General features: G+C 45.1%; 1 protein-coding gene across 2 annotated transcripts in view; it reads left to right on the top strand.

Annotated features, from left to right (window-relative positions):
- The first annotated feature begins 357 nt into the window (after window positions 1–357).
- The window catches only part of MEN1 (menin 1), a 714,178-nt gene continuing 696,366 nt past the window's right edge, over window positions 358–18,169 (top strand). Inside the window, exon 1 of one of the 2 annotated variants that reach the window (XM_040328762.1) lies at window positions 358–526. The gene's annotated coding sequence lies outside the window, so the exon portion shown is untranslated. The remainder of the gene's footprint in view (window positions 527–18,169) is intronic. The other variant, XM_040328763.1, reaches the window with a different exon arrangement.

Genomic DNA, 18,169 nt, shown 5'->3' with positions numbered 1-18,169 from the left:
TAATGTTTGCATTGCACAGGCGCCAACTCACACTGGAAGCTTCAATCCAAAACAGCACAATTGATGCACAGCAGCACAAGTCGAAATGCAGGGAGCCCTAGCACCTCAATGTCATTCAGCATTGCACACAAGTATCACCCATCTCTCCTTACTCTGTACCCCCTAGGTCGGCCTTCAGTACTGACAGTGCACTCGAGTGTCACCCATCTGTTTCCCCCCTGCATCCCTAGATCACTTATTGAAGTCTCCAGATAAGTATCTTGTAGGAACATGCAGTCATTGACTGACGTTTTTCTGGCTCTCAGTTCACACCGTGTATACTCCGCCTATTTCTTCTCTCCACTAACATCACTTCCAACGTAGTGAATGAATACTAGCCGCTTCCAAGCTAGACAAGTCGTACTGTAGTGGTTGTCCTCGGTCACGTGACCTAGTCAGTCACGTGCTTCCTCTCCTTTGCTAGTGAACTCTATTGTAGCATCGACCAGTACATTGGAAACAGGAGTCGTGTTTTATAAGCTCTCGTGTAAGTACGCATTTGTGTTTTTGTTCATATGAAATAATGTGAGCAATGGTCTAGCATACAATGAATGGAGATCGCCCCCCCCCCCCCCCCCCCCTGATAGAGACGATAGAGCGTGATAGTGACTCGTGCGCCCCTTCGTTTTTCCTGTAATGTGATTAACGTTTCCGTTGATTCTTGAATCAATCCAATTATCTTTATTTTCTATGCAACCACCGCTACCAGAGTTGGAAATGTGACGGAACACCTGCAGTCAGAAGAAGGCGGTAGCAGACATCTTACTACATCTTGAATTTCAGAGTAATTTTAGCAAAAAATGTGAGCGGATTTAAATAAATATAGTATGTTGACATCTGTGACACTGGATGTGTATATTTGAAAGAAGCTTGACGCCAGCAGTAGGAAGGGAGGTAGGAGGTTAAAGTTTGTACACCACGCACCAGAGGCGTAACTAGAAACTTCAGGGCCCGGTGCAATAAATCACGAAAGCCCCCCAATCCCCCCCAAAAAATCATGATTTTGATATATATTTTTTAAGGGAGGCAGGAACGGTGGTAGTTGAGGGAGGGGGGTGGCAGTGGTGGTAGTTGAGGGAGGGGGGTGGCAGTGGTGATGTTGAGGGGGTGGCAGTGGTGATAATTGAGGAGGGGGGTGGCAGCGGTGGTACTTGGGGGGGGGGGGGGTGGCAACGATGGTACTGGGAGGGGCGGTTGCAACGGTGGTACTTGGGGGGGGGGGGGGGGGGGGTTGGCAGCAGTGGTACATGGGGGGGGCACCCCCTATCTCCTCCATCACCTCTGTGATGGGATCAGTAAGAAGTAGAGGTGGTGGTTTGGATGGATCGATTGCACTGCAAGCCATCACTTACTTCCGTCACCGTGCCTTTCCTCATGGGGAGAGCACCTCCCCTCCACCCGATTGGTGTCAGCTGACTTAATTTTTCAGTGTCCGTCCTCTCTTCTCTCTCTCTCTCTCCCCCGCGGCGGAACAAAAGGGCGGGCCTCCCAGTAGTCAGCAAAGCCATATTGACGGCCCCTCGCACTGACACACAGACAGAATTCTCACCGCTCCAGGTGAGCCTCTTGATGATCAGGGGTTGTTGAACCACCAGGGTGCTGGCGATGCGGTAATGGCAAAAAACAAAAGCTGGACAGCCGCACTCCAAAATTTTCTTTAAAAGAGATGTCTTTTATTTTCAACTGTGCATACAGTCACTGCAAGCCCACAAAAATCAGTATGGCCAACGTTTCGCACTGGCGTCAGTGCTTAGTCATGGCTAGCAAGGTTCACACTACAAATGAAATATATACTATATATTTCATTTGTAGTGTGAACCTTGCTAGCCATGACTAAGCACTGACGCCAGTGCGAAACGTTGGCCATACTGATTTTTGTGGGCTTGCAGTGACTGTATGCACAGTTGAAAATAAAAGACATCTCTTTTAAAGAAAATTTTGGAGTGCGGCTGTCCAGCTTTTGTTCTTTTGTTTTTTGCTATTACCACACTGACACACAGGTGGGCCCCCCCCCCTGAAGTGGCGGATCTGCAGGGCCCAGTCGCATATGCGACTGTGGCGACCCCGATAATTCCGCCACGCAGTGCTCAGCGCTAAACCTTTATTTAGCCTTTCGAAATTGCACATGTCAATTACTATATTTTATATACGCTCACTTTATGGCTATAATTACTCTGATATTCAAGACGTAGCTTGGTGTAGTAAGGTGTCTGCTGCCTTCTGACTGCAAGATGTGTCAGGTGAGCAAATCTGGTAGCAGTGGACGCATGTGCAGCTGACGGAATGTTACCATTACCGAGTCTGACGGAACACTGGCACTCTCGGCTCCTCCCCTCTAGCATTTGCCCCTATAGACAGACACTTTCCATGGGGGCACTTGTGCAGGCTTGCTCCTGAGCCTCATTGTCTGCGTCCACCGCTCCCTTGCCAATGGCTCCCGCAGCAAAGTCGGTGAGACCAAGGATTGATAGGAGAAAAGAGCTGCAGATGTGCATGGCACTGAAGCAAATGAGGGATAAATTGCCTTGCCCCCACCAAATCGCATTGCCCCCAGCACATGTATGCGTTTTGCGGGCACAGTGGCAGCGTATTTGATGGCAGAACAATATTCTGTACTTGGACTCGTGCTATGCACGGGGGCCCGCCCCCCTCTCCAAGCTCTGCTCTATCTACTCCTCCCACCAACTCTCTACTTCTGCCTGCCCCCTCGAGTCCAAATTTTTTTCTGGACCCTGGATATACATAACATTCGCGAAAGCGTGATTCGGGGCATGTAAGTGGTGTGGGCGGGGCTGTTGCTGACGTTTAACCATCTCGCCGCCTCCGCCCGCTCGAGACCACAATGGTTCTCGACTGCGGCTAGCTCCTGTGCATGCGCGGTAAAGCACCGCGGTGCTACGGCCCAGTGACGCCTATTGACTCCCGGGATTGATGACTGACATCTCTCAGGAGGCATAGCGGACAGGGGATGATGCGCTCAGGCCGTGGCTGGAATCAGGAAGTGGAGATGAAAATCAAAAATAAAACGGTAAGTTTAAAAAAATATATACCAATTCTGTATAAAGGGAATAGAGCAGCAGGGGATGCCTAGGACTTGTAAAAGAGGGTGCAACTCCACATCAAACTACGTAGAGGGTTCTTTACTGTAAGAACTGCAAGGATGTGGTATTCCCTTCCACAGGCAGTGGGGGGGGGATTTGGTTTCAAAAACCGATTAGATAAGTAAACTGAGCAACATGCAGGGATATACAATGTAATACTGACATATATTCACACACATAGTATGGACTTTTCTCTTTTCAACCTCCCCTACTATGTAACTATATATAATGAGCTGGTATGATGCGCATACTAGCTCATTATGCCTTTGTCTTAGGTCCCTTTCACACGGTCGGACCGTTGAGGTCCGACTGTCAGTTTTGTCGGAGGACCTGAACGGCCGCTCCGTGCAATCCTATGGAGCGTCGGATGTCAGCTGACATCCGATCCGCCAAAATTAGACATGGCGATACATCCCCATCCATCCATATCGGATCAGATCTCTCCATAGGAGACTGCAGCGCTGCACAAGCCCCTCCCCGCTCAGTGAGCAGAGAGGGACTTGTCATCCGCCGGCTCAGCGGAGAGATCTCCCGCTGAGCTTGCGGACTTTGTAGCGACAAAGTCCGCCTTGTGTGAAAGAAGCCTAACAGGTTGTGTTTTTATTTATTTCTTTTTCACTGGGCTTACAACCGGTTTGAAATATAAAAGATGGGGTTGAGTCGAGCAAATGGATGTGAAGTCTTAAAACTGCACACCCATGAAACCATTAAAAATGATGGTACCCAAAATTCTCCTTAGGCAATGCTTTAAAACCTAGTACATGAGTTAAATTGTAATTAAAGTCTCCATACTTGCCTGTCCATCAATCCTGTGCTGGCATCTTCTTCTGAGTGCCAGTCTTTGAGCCACTTCATTGGCCGGTGGGGGATGACCGGCCAATGAATGCGCATGCACAGGAGGCTGTCCTGGCACTTGGCGACTGGCTCATCGCTGTAATCTGACCTGCGCATCTCCGTTTACAATGCCAGAGTTGATGGCGAGCAGTTAGGTAGAGGCATTTTATTGCAGACGAGCGTGCATGTCTCTTCTGCAATAAAAGCCCCCCGCTCACAGTTTTTTACAGTGGAACTTTAGTTCCACTTTAACAACTTCTGGACTGCCCACCGCCGATATATGTCAGTCCTTTGACGTTAAATACCGTTGTTATGGCAGATGGCTGTCATAACCTTGGTATTTTTTTTTTCAATGACGGGCGGTCCTCTTTATGATAAACGTGGTACAGATCCATCGGTAGCGGCAGAGACGATCCCCAGTACAGTGGAAAGAAAAAAGCATCTAGAAATGGATCCGGAAACGCATTCTACATGCGCATTCTGAACTGATCTGGAGTGCGTTTTTGTGGTGTGAACCAGCCCTTGCAGTTTGAACATGCACTAAAAACACAGATTTAGCCCTTATATAATCTCTAATAACCCTTCCTGCCCATGCTTTAGCTGAAAGACGGCTACAGCACGGGCCTAATTTTGAAGGAGGGTGTACATGGATGTTCTCCCCCCTCCATGACTGCGCTTCCCCTGCAGCCTTTCGATTGGGGTAAAGAGCCAATCACAGTGGCCCTTTGTCATGTGATTAGCTGTTTCCAATGACAACTGATCACAGCTGTAAACACAAGCCGGTTTTCTGCTTTTGGCTAAGTTCACACTGCTGCGAATTCAAAATTGCGATAAAATCACGATTTTACTGCGATTTCGTGGCTGCGTTTTTGCCGCGATTCACGGCCGCGATTTCAGGGAATGCCAGTCTATAGAGCTGAATTTGCGAAGACTGGAGAAAAAGACTGGACAGCTGCACTTTCACGAAATTCTTAATGTTGCTTTTAATAGTAAAAAATGAAAACCGCACTACAAGTCACAGAATACAGTGGGGTGAATAGCTGAAGCGTTTCGCACTGGGGTATCAGCGCTTAGTCATAGCTAAAACAAAAATGGTACACAACTCAAACATATACACACCAAACCTGAACCAGTCATGTGATCCACCTTCACCTGTGGCCAACCATCGCTAATGAGGAAGGGTGGTAAAAAAACAATCAATGGTGATCACCTGGGAGGCTGGATCACATCAGTGGTGAAGTATAACACACATATATGTAAAAGGAACCCAAAGCTACAGTAAGCAATAAGATGGAAAAGGTAAAAAATGGTGAACAAGCCAAGTACAAGATGTATATGAAACAGACACAATAAATATACAAATATGACTAAAGTACAATACGTGATACAGAGCATTAAATGCAAATATAAATGCATGTGTCTCTATTCGACATATAAATCAACATTAAAATAAAAAAAATAGAGAGTCCTGTGCATATATGTGCAAATATAATGGGCATCAAAATTGAGTCACATTGTGTAGCAGGAAACTCAAATGTTGTAATCGAAAAAAGGACAATGAGTAGAAGAAAGTGATATAAAGACAGAGGCTCTAAATAATGTGTGAAAGTGGAATTGTGTATATTTATCGGTGACTATAATGACGCTCACATGAAGAGCTATAATAAAATGAGGTATATGGTGTGCGGTTCAAGATCCTATTGACTAAATAGGTCAAATACACACTAATCAAAAAAAGTGATAGTGACGAGTGTATAGAATAGGAGAATTTGGGTAATCGGTGTGTGTGTCCATGTATCCAGAAATGCAGTGAGTATGAGTATAGCTCCCATAACATTGCCCTAAATGCCCACGTGTATTATTATTCAGAGCATGTGCTGTAGGGGTGCAACGGATCAAAAAACTCACGGTTCGGATCGTTCCTCGGATCAGGAGTCACGGATCGGATCATTTTTCGGATCGGCAAAAAAAAAAAAAAACCCCACTGTAATATCCACATGTCCCCCCCCTCCTCACAGTGACCCCCCCCTCCTCACAGTGACCCCCCCCTCCTCACAGTGACCCCCCCCTCCTCACAGTGACCCCCCCTCCTTACAGTGATCCCCCCCCCCTCTGTACAGTGATCCCCCCCCCCCCTCTGTACAGTGATCCCCCCCTCAGTACAGTGACCCCCCCTCCTCAGTACAGTGACCCCTCAGTACAGTGACCCCCTCTCAGCTAGTACCGACAGGCACTCCCCGAGCGGTGTGTCCGAGTGCGGGCTCCTCCTCTGTGGGTGTAAACAGAGGAGGGCCGCCGCCGGGTGTACCAAGATGGCCGCGGCTCCGGAGCTAGGCCGAAGCCGCGGCCTTTCCTAATGTTACGGCGGCGGCTCCGGAGCTAGGCCGAAGCCGCGGCCTTTCCTAGCGTTATGGTCGCGGCTCCGGAGGTAGGCCGAAGCCGCGGCCATAACATTAGGAAAGGCTGCGGCTTCGGCCTAGCTCCGGAGCTGCCGCCGTAACATTAGGAAAGGCCGCGGCTTCGGCCTAGCTCCGGAGCCGTGGCAATCCGCGGATCACAGTGTGATCCGATCCGAAGGGGGTGACCCGTTCGGATCACGGATGAACTGTGATCCGTTGCACCCCTAATGTGCTGTAATAAAAAGGCCTAGATAAAGTTTTTAGGTCAAAAAAATATGTTCAATGTTGGATGTTGAAAACTTCAAAGTTGTCAATCATGAGGCCATCATGTGGATTAGCCATCATATAGGAGAACAGAGGCAACACGCAAGAAACTCTCTGAACAATAAACAAAAATATATTAAATGTTGGATGTTGAAACCTTTAAAGTTGTCAATCATAAGGCCATCAAGAAGATATGTGAAGGGTTAGTGTGTAAGTGGACTAGGCATCATATAGAAGAACAGGGGCAACACGCAAGAAACTCTCTGAACAATGAACATCTACCAATATAAATATCTTTTGACCCATAATTTTTTCATGTTTGACGGGGACTACTACCTTCAGAGATGCGGGGCCTCCATGGGAGCCAAATTTTCTCCCTCCCTTGCCAATCTATACATGGGTTGGTGGGAGAGGTCCCGCATCTTTGGATGTGGTAGCCCCCGCCGCTCTGACACCTCTTTTTATTGTCGCTACGTTGACGACTAAGGGCTCTTTCACACGTCCGTTCCTGTTCGTCCGTTTTTTGGACGTCCGTTAATGGACCGCAATGCTTTCCTATGGGTTAGCGTCCGTTAGCGGATGAGCATCCGCTAACGTCCGTTAACGTCCGTCTCCGTTAAGCTCCGTTTTTTTGAACGGAAGAAAACCCTATTTTTCTTCCGTCAAAAAAACGGAACGGATGAAAAACGGACGTTAGTGGACGATCCGTTTACCATCCGATCCGCTAACATCCGTTTTTCATCAAAATATGTAAAAAGCCCCAAAAAAAAAAAAAAAAACGGATGGAAAAACAGACGAAAAACGGATCGGAAACGGACGGAAAACGGATGAAAAAACGGATCAACTGATGGAACAAAAAAATGATCTAAAAAACTGAGCGGACGTGTGAAAGAGCCCTTACTGTTCATTGTATCTGACAGCACAGTTGACTTGCATGATTGGCTTTTCTATTTCAATGACAATGACCTCAACCTCCATTTTATGGCTAATTTACAAGCTGTCACCATTGAGTTTCTGGATGTCAAACTCTCAGGACTCGTGGGCAGATTCTCACTGGGTCACGTAGGAAAAAAACAGCAGGAAACGCCCTCCTTCGGGCAGATTCATCCCATCCTGGACACACCATTAATGGATTGCCCTATGGCCAATTTTTAAGGCTTAAACGCCTTTGTAGTTCTTCAGAAGACTTTACTCATGAGGCCATAAACATGTCAAAAAGATTCAAAGAGAGAGGTTATCCAAATAAAATAATTAATAGAGCTCTGTCTAAAGCCAGTGTGGTCCCCAGAGAGTCTCTCTTAAATAAAAATGCCCCCACCAGCAAAAAATCTTCTGCATCATTTAACCTCTTGACCACTGGGCACTTAAACCCCCTTCCTCACCAGACCAATTTTCAGCTTTTGGTGCTCTCACAATTTGAATGACAATAACTCAGTCATACAACATTGTGCCCATCTTAAATTTTTGTCCTTTTTTTCCCCACAAATAGAGCTTTCTTTTGTTGGTATTTGATCACCTCTGGGTTTTTTATTTTTTGCGCTATAAAAGAAAAAACACTGAAAATTCTGTAAAAATAAAAAAAAATTCTCGTTTCTGTCATATTGGCAGGTATTGCAGAGTATGGGGGGGGTATTGCAGAGTGTGGGGGGGGGGTATTGCAGAGTGTGGGGGGGGGGTATTGCAGAGTGTGGGGGGGGTATTGCAGAGTGTGGGGGGGGGGGGTATTGCAGAGTGTGGGGGGGGGGGTATTGCAGAGTGTGGGGGGGGGTATTGCAGAGTGTGGGGGGGGGTATTGCAGAGTGTGGGGGGTATTGCAGAGTGTGGGGGGTATTGCAGAGTATTGATGGTACTGCAGAGTATTGCACAGGGAGGGATGGATGGATCTGTGACTGCATTTGTCACAGATCCATCCCACAGCAGCTGCTGACACCCCGCGCTCCCCCCCCCCCTCCTCTCACACTGTACCGATCGGTACAGAGAGGAGAGGGAGGAACCGGCGTCCTTACATGACGCCGGTTTGTTTACAAGTGATCGCTCCGTCATTTGACGGAGCGATCACGTGGTAAACCGCCGCTATCAGCGGCGATTTACCGCGATCTGTGATGCGCCTGGTCTTCTAGACCCGGCACTCACAGATGATTCCGGGAGCGCGCCGCAGGGGGCGCGCGAGTGAAGGATTCTGGGAGGACGTCCCAGGGACGTCCTCCCGGAATAACTCAACCGCTCTGTAGACGTCTTTTGTCTATGGAGCGGTTGGGAAGAGGTTAATGATATTCCAGTTTTCTCTACACCATACAGTCTGAAATTCAAATATATAAAAAACACTATTGACAAATATCTCCCGATTTTCTATAATGATGCGGTTTATCAGAACATTCTGAAAAAGGGCATAAAAACAGTGTCCCGGCGGGCACCAACCCTGGGAAGCACCCTCTCACCTAGCATATTTTTGAGCACGCCAGCCAGCACTAATTGGCTACAATTTCAGGGCACCTACAAGTGTGGGGCTAGGGGATGCAGATACTGTGGCCACATAAAATGGGACAGTATGTCCACTCCTATACCTGTGAGAAGATTTTTAAAATCAAAGAGTTCATTAATTGTAACACAGAATTTATAGTATATGTCATCAGTTGTAATGCATGTCAAATGCAGTACGTGGGTCGCACTATTCGCAGGCTAAGGGTTCTGAGCGCCCGTACAGGTCCGTCTGTCAGTTTTTTTTTTGTGGACCTGTACGGACGCTCCGTGCTCCTCTATGGAGCCGCGGATGTCAGCGGTGAGATGCCCGCTGACATCCGACCCGCTCCGATCCGCCAAAGTGTGACGGAGGAAAAATCTACTTTTCCTTCCATCTGGCGGATCGGATCGGGTGAACACGGACATACGGTCCGTGTTCATCCGATCCCCCCCATAGGGGGGAGCGGAGAAAAGACAGGGCGGTCCCTGCAGAGTGTGCGGGGACCGCCCTGTCATCCGCCGACTCAGCGGGGATCAATGGAGCAATCCCCGCTGAGCAAGCGGAGGTGCACGGGGCAGATCATTACTGATCCGCCCAGTGTGAAAGAGGCCTAAGAAACAGGCTCTCTGACCATCTATATGACATTGATAAAAATCATAATACGAATGTGGCTCACCACTGGAACACTGTGCATTCCAAGGATGTAACTAGTTTATCCATACAAGGTATAGAGAACATTACTACTTCCATTAGAGGGGGTGACAAATTCAAAAAACTATGTAGACAGGAGGTTTTTGGGATATTTTCTCTCCAAACCAGAATTCCGAAGGGGTTAAACTTCGAATGGGATGTTTCTCATTTCTATGACTATTAAGAGCTATCCCCAGCCTGTCTTCTCTGTTCATTTATACCTTTTATTTTACATACACTCCTCTTGTTTGTGTTATTGCTGTCCAGATACCATCTTCATTTCATGGTTTAAGCACATTTACATGCATTTTTTTTTATGTATTTAAATGAACTTTGTGGACTTTCTTGCAGTCGCTACGTTATTTACACATCATACTCCTCTATTGAGGGTCCTACTACAACAAAAACAGAAGTATTGGTATGTTCATTCAGTGATTTGTCTATTCTAGACCTCACACTTATGTCTTTTGCTGGGCTATTAACACTAGAAATACCAGACAATTTAGTCAGATATCAATCAACATAATTTTCAGCACACATGAGAGAGACCACATTATAGATGCCACCGCAATAATATCTCAAAGGTCTCGTAACACTCCTCTACTTATTTACACAATCTTTTACTTTTCTTTTCCCTTCTTTATTCTCATCCCACCTACAAACATATAGTTCAGCGCAAACTGTCTTCTTTTATTATTTTGATTATATTTCCATACGCATTTGTGACACTATGCGCTGAGACAACTACATTTCCACATATTGTATCCAGTACAGTCACTATTTACCATCCCTTCTCGTTGGTTTCATGAGGCTCTGGAGGGCTTTTTCAATAAGGACCACTCATGTATAGGATCGGCCGATTTATCGAGCCTTTCCTACACAGCATCCATTTTTGGGTGCACATGCTTACTCTATTTTATTCTATTACATAATTTCATTATAATCAAATTATTGCTTATAACAATCCTCTGTTATATGTGGACATATTTTAGTCTTTATATTGGCAGATGTTCATTGTTCAGAGAGTTTCTTGCTTGTTGCCCCTGTTCTTCTATATGATGCCTAGTCCACTTACACACTAACCCTTCACATATTTTCTTGATGGCCTCATGATTGACAACTTTAAAGGTTTCAACATCCAACATTTAATATATTTTTGTTTATTGTTCAGAGAGTTTCTTGCGTGTTGCCTCTGTTCTTCTATATGATGCCTAATCCACATGATGGCCTCATGATTGACAACTTTGAAGTTTTCAACATCCAACATTGAACATATTTTTTTGACCTAAAAACTTTGTCTAGGCCTTTTTATTACAGCACATGCTCTGAATAATAATACACATGGGCATTTAGGGCAATGTTATGGGAGCTATACTCATTTTTGTATCTCCCTAGTACATTTTGCCTTCGCTCTCCACTGCGTTTCTGGATACATGGACACACACACCGATTACCCAAATTCTCCTATTCTATACACTCGTCACTATCACTTTTTTTGATTAGTGTGTATTTGACCTATTTAGTCAATAGGATCTTGAACCGCACACCATATACCTCATTTTATCTCTCTTTTTTTTTTTTTTTACCACCTCAGCTTTCTTTTACCAAATTCTAGAGACCAGCTCATGATTTGATGCTTCTTACGTCTCAGGTTGTGGTTTGCATCATATGTGGTATTTATTCTGCATTCTCTTTTTTTTTTTTTTTAATCGTAAGTATTATGGTTTCTATGTCGGCCAACCAATAGGGCTGAAAGGCATTGACCCTACACCCTGCTGGTCGAAGCCCAATAACATTTAACAGAAAAAGAATTTTTACAATTATTTACGCCCTCCCCCCCCCCCCCCCCCCCCCCATGGCTCCCAGGGTTCTCGTCCTATTCTCCTCTAAGATATCCCCTAACAAGTTCAGCAAAGGAAACTATTTTTGTATATCCCTCTGATAGTAGTCGATAAAAGGGCGAACAGGAGGTGCAAGTGGGTTAATGCCCACTTACACATTTCCTGTTCCTAACAGACCCTGACTCTCTCAGCGTAGCTCCATGTTTTTTTGTATTCCTTCCATTTTGCCCATTTCTCCCTATATTCCCCATTCCTTTCCAGATGACTATCCCTTAGTTCTTCTGACCTGTACGTTTCCTCTACTTCGTCGATCCAGTTCCAGACATGGGGACTTTTTGGGCATAGCCACCATAAATGGGCCATCGTGCCTATTTCTGAGCAACCCCGCCAGCACTCAGCGGGCTGGCTTGCTTTAAATTTATTAGCTTTATCAGGGGTGATGTACCACCCTGAGAAGCACTTGTAATTTGCTTCGGCTGTGCGAACGTCTATTGCAGATGAGTGAGTTAATTGAATGATCCTCTGAAAAGTGTTTGTCCCTCTCGTGATACCCAACTCTCTTTCCCATTTATCTATAAAGGGTGCTTCTCCCCGAGACCCTATCTTGACCAATATCCCGTAGAGTTTAGTGATAGTGCCCTTTGAATTCTTGGATTTGCAAATCCTCTCAAGTGGAGTCAGCTCCGCCTCCGTCCGTAGTGGGCGGGGGAGGTGCCGCACAAAGTGATGCAGCTGGGAATAATGCCACCTATCGAGATTCCAATAGTCCGTTTTGGATTTCAAATCTCCGTAGGTCATTATCTCTCCGTCATTAATGATATCTCCTAAGTGCACTGTGTCTTTCCTAATCCAGTTCCCTCCAATTTTGTTTTCCCCAGGTGCAAAATAAGGATTTTCTTTTAAATTCGTTAGTGGGGAATTAAATTTCCCCTCTAATTGTGCCTGAGTTCTGTCCCATATTCTTAATGTGTGTCGTGTTATATCATGTGTTTTGTGATCTAGTGCTCTGTGTTGTGTAGGGATCCATATGATATTATTCAAATATTTGCTAGTTAACGCTTTCTCGATTTGCACCCATCTTTTATCTGGCCTGTCACGAGCCCATTCAACCGCCCGCGATAGGACCGCCGCTTTATAGTAACTTTTGATGTCCGGAACACCCAACCCGCCATGCAGCTTTCCCTGTTTTAGTGTGGAGAGAGATATTCTATGCTTCTTGTTTTTCCATACATAGTTTAGTAGCAAGGTATTCAGAATGCTCAAAAATTGCTGTGGAAGGGCGATTGGTACCAGTAAAAATTTATAAAGAATTTTTGGGACTACGACCATCTTCAGCATATTTATACGTCCGATCCATGATATAGGTTTATTTGCCGTGTTTTTTAATTCGTTCTTAATCTCATTTAGTAAGGGAACATAGTTTATTTTATACATCTTCTGTACTGTATTGGCAAGTTTAATACCTAAGTACTTTAGTTCTTTAGTCCAGGGAAAGGCACAGACTTCCTTTACTAATCCTACCTCACTTTTATTTAAATTAATATTCAAAATTTCTGATTTATTTATATTTATTTTAAAGTTAGAAATATTCCCGTATTGTTTCAATACTTTGGTGAGCTTTGAAATGGATTTGACCAGGTTGGTTACATAAAATAATATATCATCGGCGAAGGCCGATAATTTATGTTCCTCCCCGTCTACTCCTACTCCATTAATATCAGGATCCTTACGGATAGTAGCCAACAGTGGCTCCAATGATAGTATGAAGAGAAGGGGAGACAGGGGGCACCCCTGCCTTGTTCCATTTTTAATTTAGAATGATTCCGATAGCGTTCCGTTTATTTTAATTTTTGCGGTAGGATGGAGGTACAGTGTTTTAATCCAACGGGACATCCTATATCCTATTCCCATGGTAGTAAGGGTCTCCGTCATGAGCCCCCAGTCTACCCTGTCAAAAGCTTTTTCAGCATCAACTGACAGGAGTAGACCGGGGGATTTATTCTGCCTAATGGTCTGAAGCAGGAGAATTGCCCTTAGGCTATTGTCTTTGCCCTCTCTGTTGGGTACAAATCCTACTTGGTCGGGGTGCACCAAGGAGTGCATAACCCCCTTCAGGCGTCCTGCAAGGATTTTGGCAAACAGCTTGATGTCTGAATTTAACAGCGAAATAGGCCTGTATCCCGAACAGAGAGTGCTGTCTTTCCCTTCTTTCAAAATTAAAGCGACCACGGCCGCTGTTGCTTCACTGCTGGCTTCGAATTCGGAGCCTAGCCCATTAAAGTATTTGCACAACCTTGGAATCAGTATATTGCTAAATCTCTTATAGTACATGATTGAGAACCCGTCCGGGCCCGGGCTTTTTCCGCCCGTAGTGGTATTTAGTGCTATTTTAATTTCTGCCTCGGTTATGGGGCGATCCATATCCAAACTCTCCGTCTCCTCCAATCTAGGAAGTCCTGCCTTTACGAGAAAGTCTCTGGTCTCTTCCTCCCTTTCCCCTTCCTGCAAACCTGGGTGTTTTATTGTGTATAATTCCTCATAATAGTTTTTGAAACTGTCTGCGATTTCGGGAGTTGCATGAACCAAGTTCCCATTTTTCCCCTTAATTTTTTCAATGTAGTTCCTAGTTTTCTTTTTTTGGGCCATTTTGGCTAACAGCTTACTTGGTTTATTACCCCATATGTACCTCTCCTTGGAGATGCAGTTTAGTTTGTACCTTGCTTCCTGTTCCATGATTTCCTTAAGTGCATCTCTTTTCAGGGTTAGATTAAGGTAGGTCTCTTTTAGTCTTTGCTCTTTATGTTTGCTTTCTAGGGTCTCTATCTCTTTCCTCAGGGAGTTGGCTTTACTTTTCCTTTCTTTTTTTTTTTTAGCGCCCTCGGCAATTAAAATTCCTCTAATATACGCTTTGTGAGTCTCCCAAAGGGTTGCACTGGAAATCTCTGCTGTATCGTTGATATGAAAGAATTGTTTTAGTTCGGCCTCCACTCTTCTAGCCCCTCCTACGTCTCGAATCAGGCTATCATCCAGGCGCCACACCGGCCGTTGCCTCTTTTGTGTGGATGATATAATTTTCATTGTTATTGGAGCATGGTCTGACACCGTCATGATTCCAATTTCAGTCTCTGTGATAGAGTCGAGCAGCCCGTGATCCGCCAAGATGTAGTCTATTCTAGAGTAAGTTCCGTGGGGAGGGGAGAAAAATGTGTAGTCATGTTCTTTTGGATGAAAAATCCGCCAAACGTCCACTAATTGGCGTTCGTGTAACTTATGTTTGATTCTCTGCAAATGCTCATTTTTTGTCGCCTTCCCACAGAACGTACTATCTTCTATCGGATTAAATACAAAGTTTAAATCCCCCATCAGTATTGTGTCCCTCAGCAAAATTATTCAGTTTTCCCAAAATTTTACCTAAGTATTGGGTTGGGTGTACGTTTGGGGAATATATATTTGCTAGAGTATAGATTACATTTTCGAACTTTATTTTGAGAAATAAAAATCTCCCTTCGGGATCCGTCAGCCTCGCCTCAAGCGTGAATCCAAAGCCTCTTGTAAACCCGATGGCCACACCCCTTGCTCGTTTGGAGATGGAGTCACCATAAAACCAAATGGGGTACGCCGGGGAGTATAATTTAATGTTTGCGTCTATGGTCAAGTGAGATTCTTGAATAAATACCACATCCGCTCTGAGTTGCTCAATCTCGGCCAGAACTTTTAATCTTTTGACAGCTGAATTTAGACCCTTTACATTATAGGATAAAAATTTTACTTCAGTCATTTCCTATTACTGGATCGTTCCTTGAACGTGCTGGACTTTCTAGTAGATCCCCTGGGAGCCATATTCCCTATTCCCTCCCTATTTTGAAGGGGGAGAGTGTTCTCTGGCTGACTGCATGATCAAGTTCTGTTGAAGTATCCGCACTTGGGGTTTCCACCCCCCCTATTCCCTTTTTGTTTGTCCCAGTTTTTTCTGCTTTTTTTATCAGTCCTGGGCTCTTAGAGCTTCCTTCCGGCGTCATATAGTGTCTAATCGTACTGGTAGTGGAGCTATCTTTAGGGATTTTCGGGGCCGCCCCCCTAGTTGATCTGTTCATGTTATATTTCTTTGTCGCTCTGATGCATTTCCCCAGTTTGATCAGAGGATGGGGAGCTTCTCCCCCTCCCCCTTTTTATTTTTTATGAGAGTTTTTATAGCTCCCTAGGGGGCAATTTTGCACAATTTTGGGGGTGTTAATTAATTCTTGGTGGGTATTTGGCACCGGGTATTTCCATAGATTAAAAGAAAAAAAAAATGGGCCGAGGATTTACCTGTTTGTGCTAAGGCGGGTTTTTGAAAAGAAGGATTGCACGCCCTTAGTTATAAGCGCTGGGCACTCCCTGTTTAGATTTAAGGCTTTCTTAGGATTTTTCCACTGCGGGGGGCCTTGCGGTTTTTACGCAGCAACAATCCTATGATGTGGGCTGTATTTGCACCCCCCTTCTTTTTTTTTTTTCTTTTCTTTTTTCTTTCTTTTTCTTTATAGTTTAGTCAGCGCCTAAAGTGTAGTGGGGCAGGCCATGCGATAGCCGCCAGTAACTTCCTCCCAACCCCCCCGTGCTTAGCAGATGTTTTTATGAATACAAGATCTAGGGTCTCTCAGACATCGAGCACCATTCGCCCTGGTCCGCGGTATATGCAGCCTAAGAGCTTGTGGACCTGGTTCGGTTGGGCACCTTGGACAGGGGAGTCAAACACCATCCAGCCCTGGGTTCGCAGCCAGCCTAACCCAACGATATAGGGAATATTACATGCCAACCCCTAAAATTTCAAACAATGCTTCCAGGATTTAAATTTGTTTTGTGGGGCAGGTGCAATGTCTATGAGATGTCTGATGTTTTTATACTTATCCGCCAGAGTGAATGTCTGCAGTCTATAAGGCTATCAACCCATAAAGGCATGGATTCCTGTATAGGTACGTATGAAGAGAGACATATAGAGCTTGTGTAAGCACCATTCACAACAGGTACCCCTCTGATGTTTAACAATTTTGCCAGGTACCACAGGTCTCCTCATTAGTGAGTTCCCTCTTCCCTCTTACTGAAACAGCTATGGGGTGTCTGTGAATAAATTGCTACATTGCCTTTCTATAGCAGAGAAGAGAGGAAAAAACCGGATAAATAACAATAGGTTATAATTTCACTTGGCAGGTTTTCGTCTCCATGCAGGAGTATTTATAGGATTTTTACACTACCAGGCTAATCCGGATGACTTTCACACTTGAGAGGAGAGGGGAGAAAAAAAAAACCAATGGCAAGCGCTGACAAAGTAAAGTTCTTACCATTACCTGGATTTTCAGATTGTCCACCTGGATTAATTTTCCTGTAAATGTGCTTCCATAGGACAGAAAGAGAACATTGGCATAAATATTACCTAAGTGCTTTTCTGGGCTCCATAAGGACCTGATGAGGAGCCGTGATCCACGAGGGGCCGAGAGCCAAAAGCACCCACCAAGCGACGCTGCAAAAAAAAATGGCACCTGTTCCTTCCTGTCTGTGCCGCTCGGTACGTCACCTCCTTCAGAGAGCGGAGGGGAGAGTGAGGAAGAGAGGGGGGGCCTCGACTAAAACGGCGGGGGAGAGCGGCCTCACGAAGGGAACAATCGGCGGTCTAGCAGCTCTGCAGTCTCCCACTCTGCGCCGTTACCGCTGCCGCCGATGCACCCTCAGAACCTCCGGCTTCCTCCATCCCCCGTCGCAAGGTCCGGTCCGTGGCGCGGGCTGCTCCTCCCTCGGCGTGCGTGCGTCACGTGCACCACGTCATCATCTCCGCCGTACAGCGATGATACCTCATTTTATTATAGCTCTTCATGTGAGCGTCATTATAGTCACCGATAAATATACACAATTCCACTTTCACACATTATTTAGAGCCTCTGTCTTTATATCACTTTCTTCTACTCATTGTCCTTTTTTCGATTACAACATTTGAGTTTCCTGCTACACAATGTGACTCAATTTTGATGCCCATTATATTTGCACATATATGCACAGGACTCTCTATTTTTTTATTTTAATGTTGATTTATATGTCGAATAGAGACACATGCACTTATATTTGCATTTAATGACATTGCTCTGTATCACGTATTGTACTTTAGTCATATTTGTATATTTATTGTGTCTGTTTCATATACATCTTGTACTTGGCTTGTTCACCATTTTTTACCTTTTCCATCTTATTGCTTTGGGTTCCTTTTACATATGTGTGTGTTATACTTCACCACTGATGTGATCCAGCCTCCCAGGTGATCACCATTGATTGTTTTTTACCACCCCTCCTCATTAGCGATGGCTGGCCACAGGTGAAGGTGGATCACATGACTGGTTCAGGTTTGGTTTAGGTGTGTATATATTTGAGTTGTGTACCATTTTTTGTTTTAGCTATGACTAAGCACTGATACCCCAGTGCGAAACGCGTTGGCCATCCACCCCACTGTCTGCTGTGACTTGTAGTGCTGTTTCCATTTTTACTATTAAAAGCAACATTTTAAGAATTTTGTGG

This window comes from Rana temporaria, chromosome 11, assembly GCF_905171775.1.
Source record: "Rana temporaria chromosome 11, aRanTem1.1, whole genome shotgun sequence".
NCBI lineage: Eukaryota > Metazoa > Chordata > Amphibia > Anura > Ranidae > Rana > Rana temporaria.
Note: the sequence above shows the minus strand (reverse complement) of the source record. Positions and strands in the feature narration are given on the sequence as shown.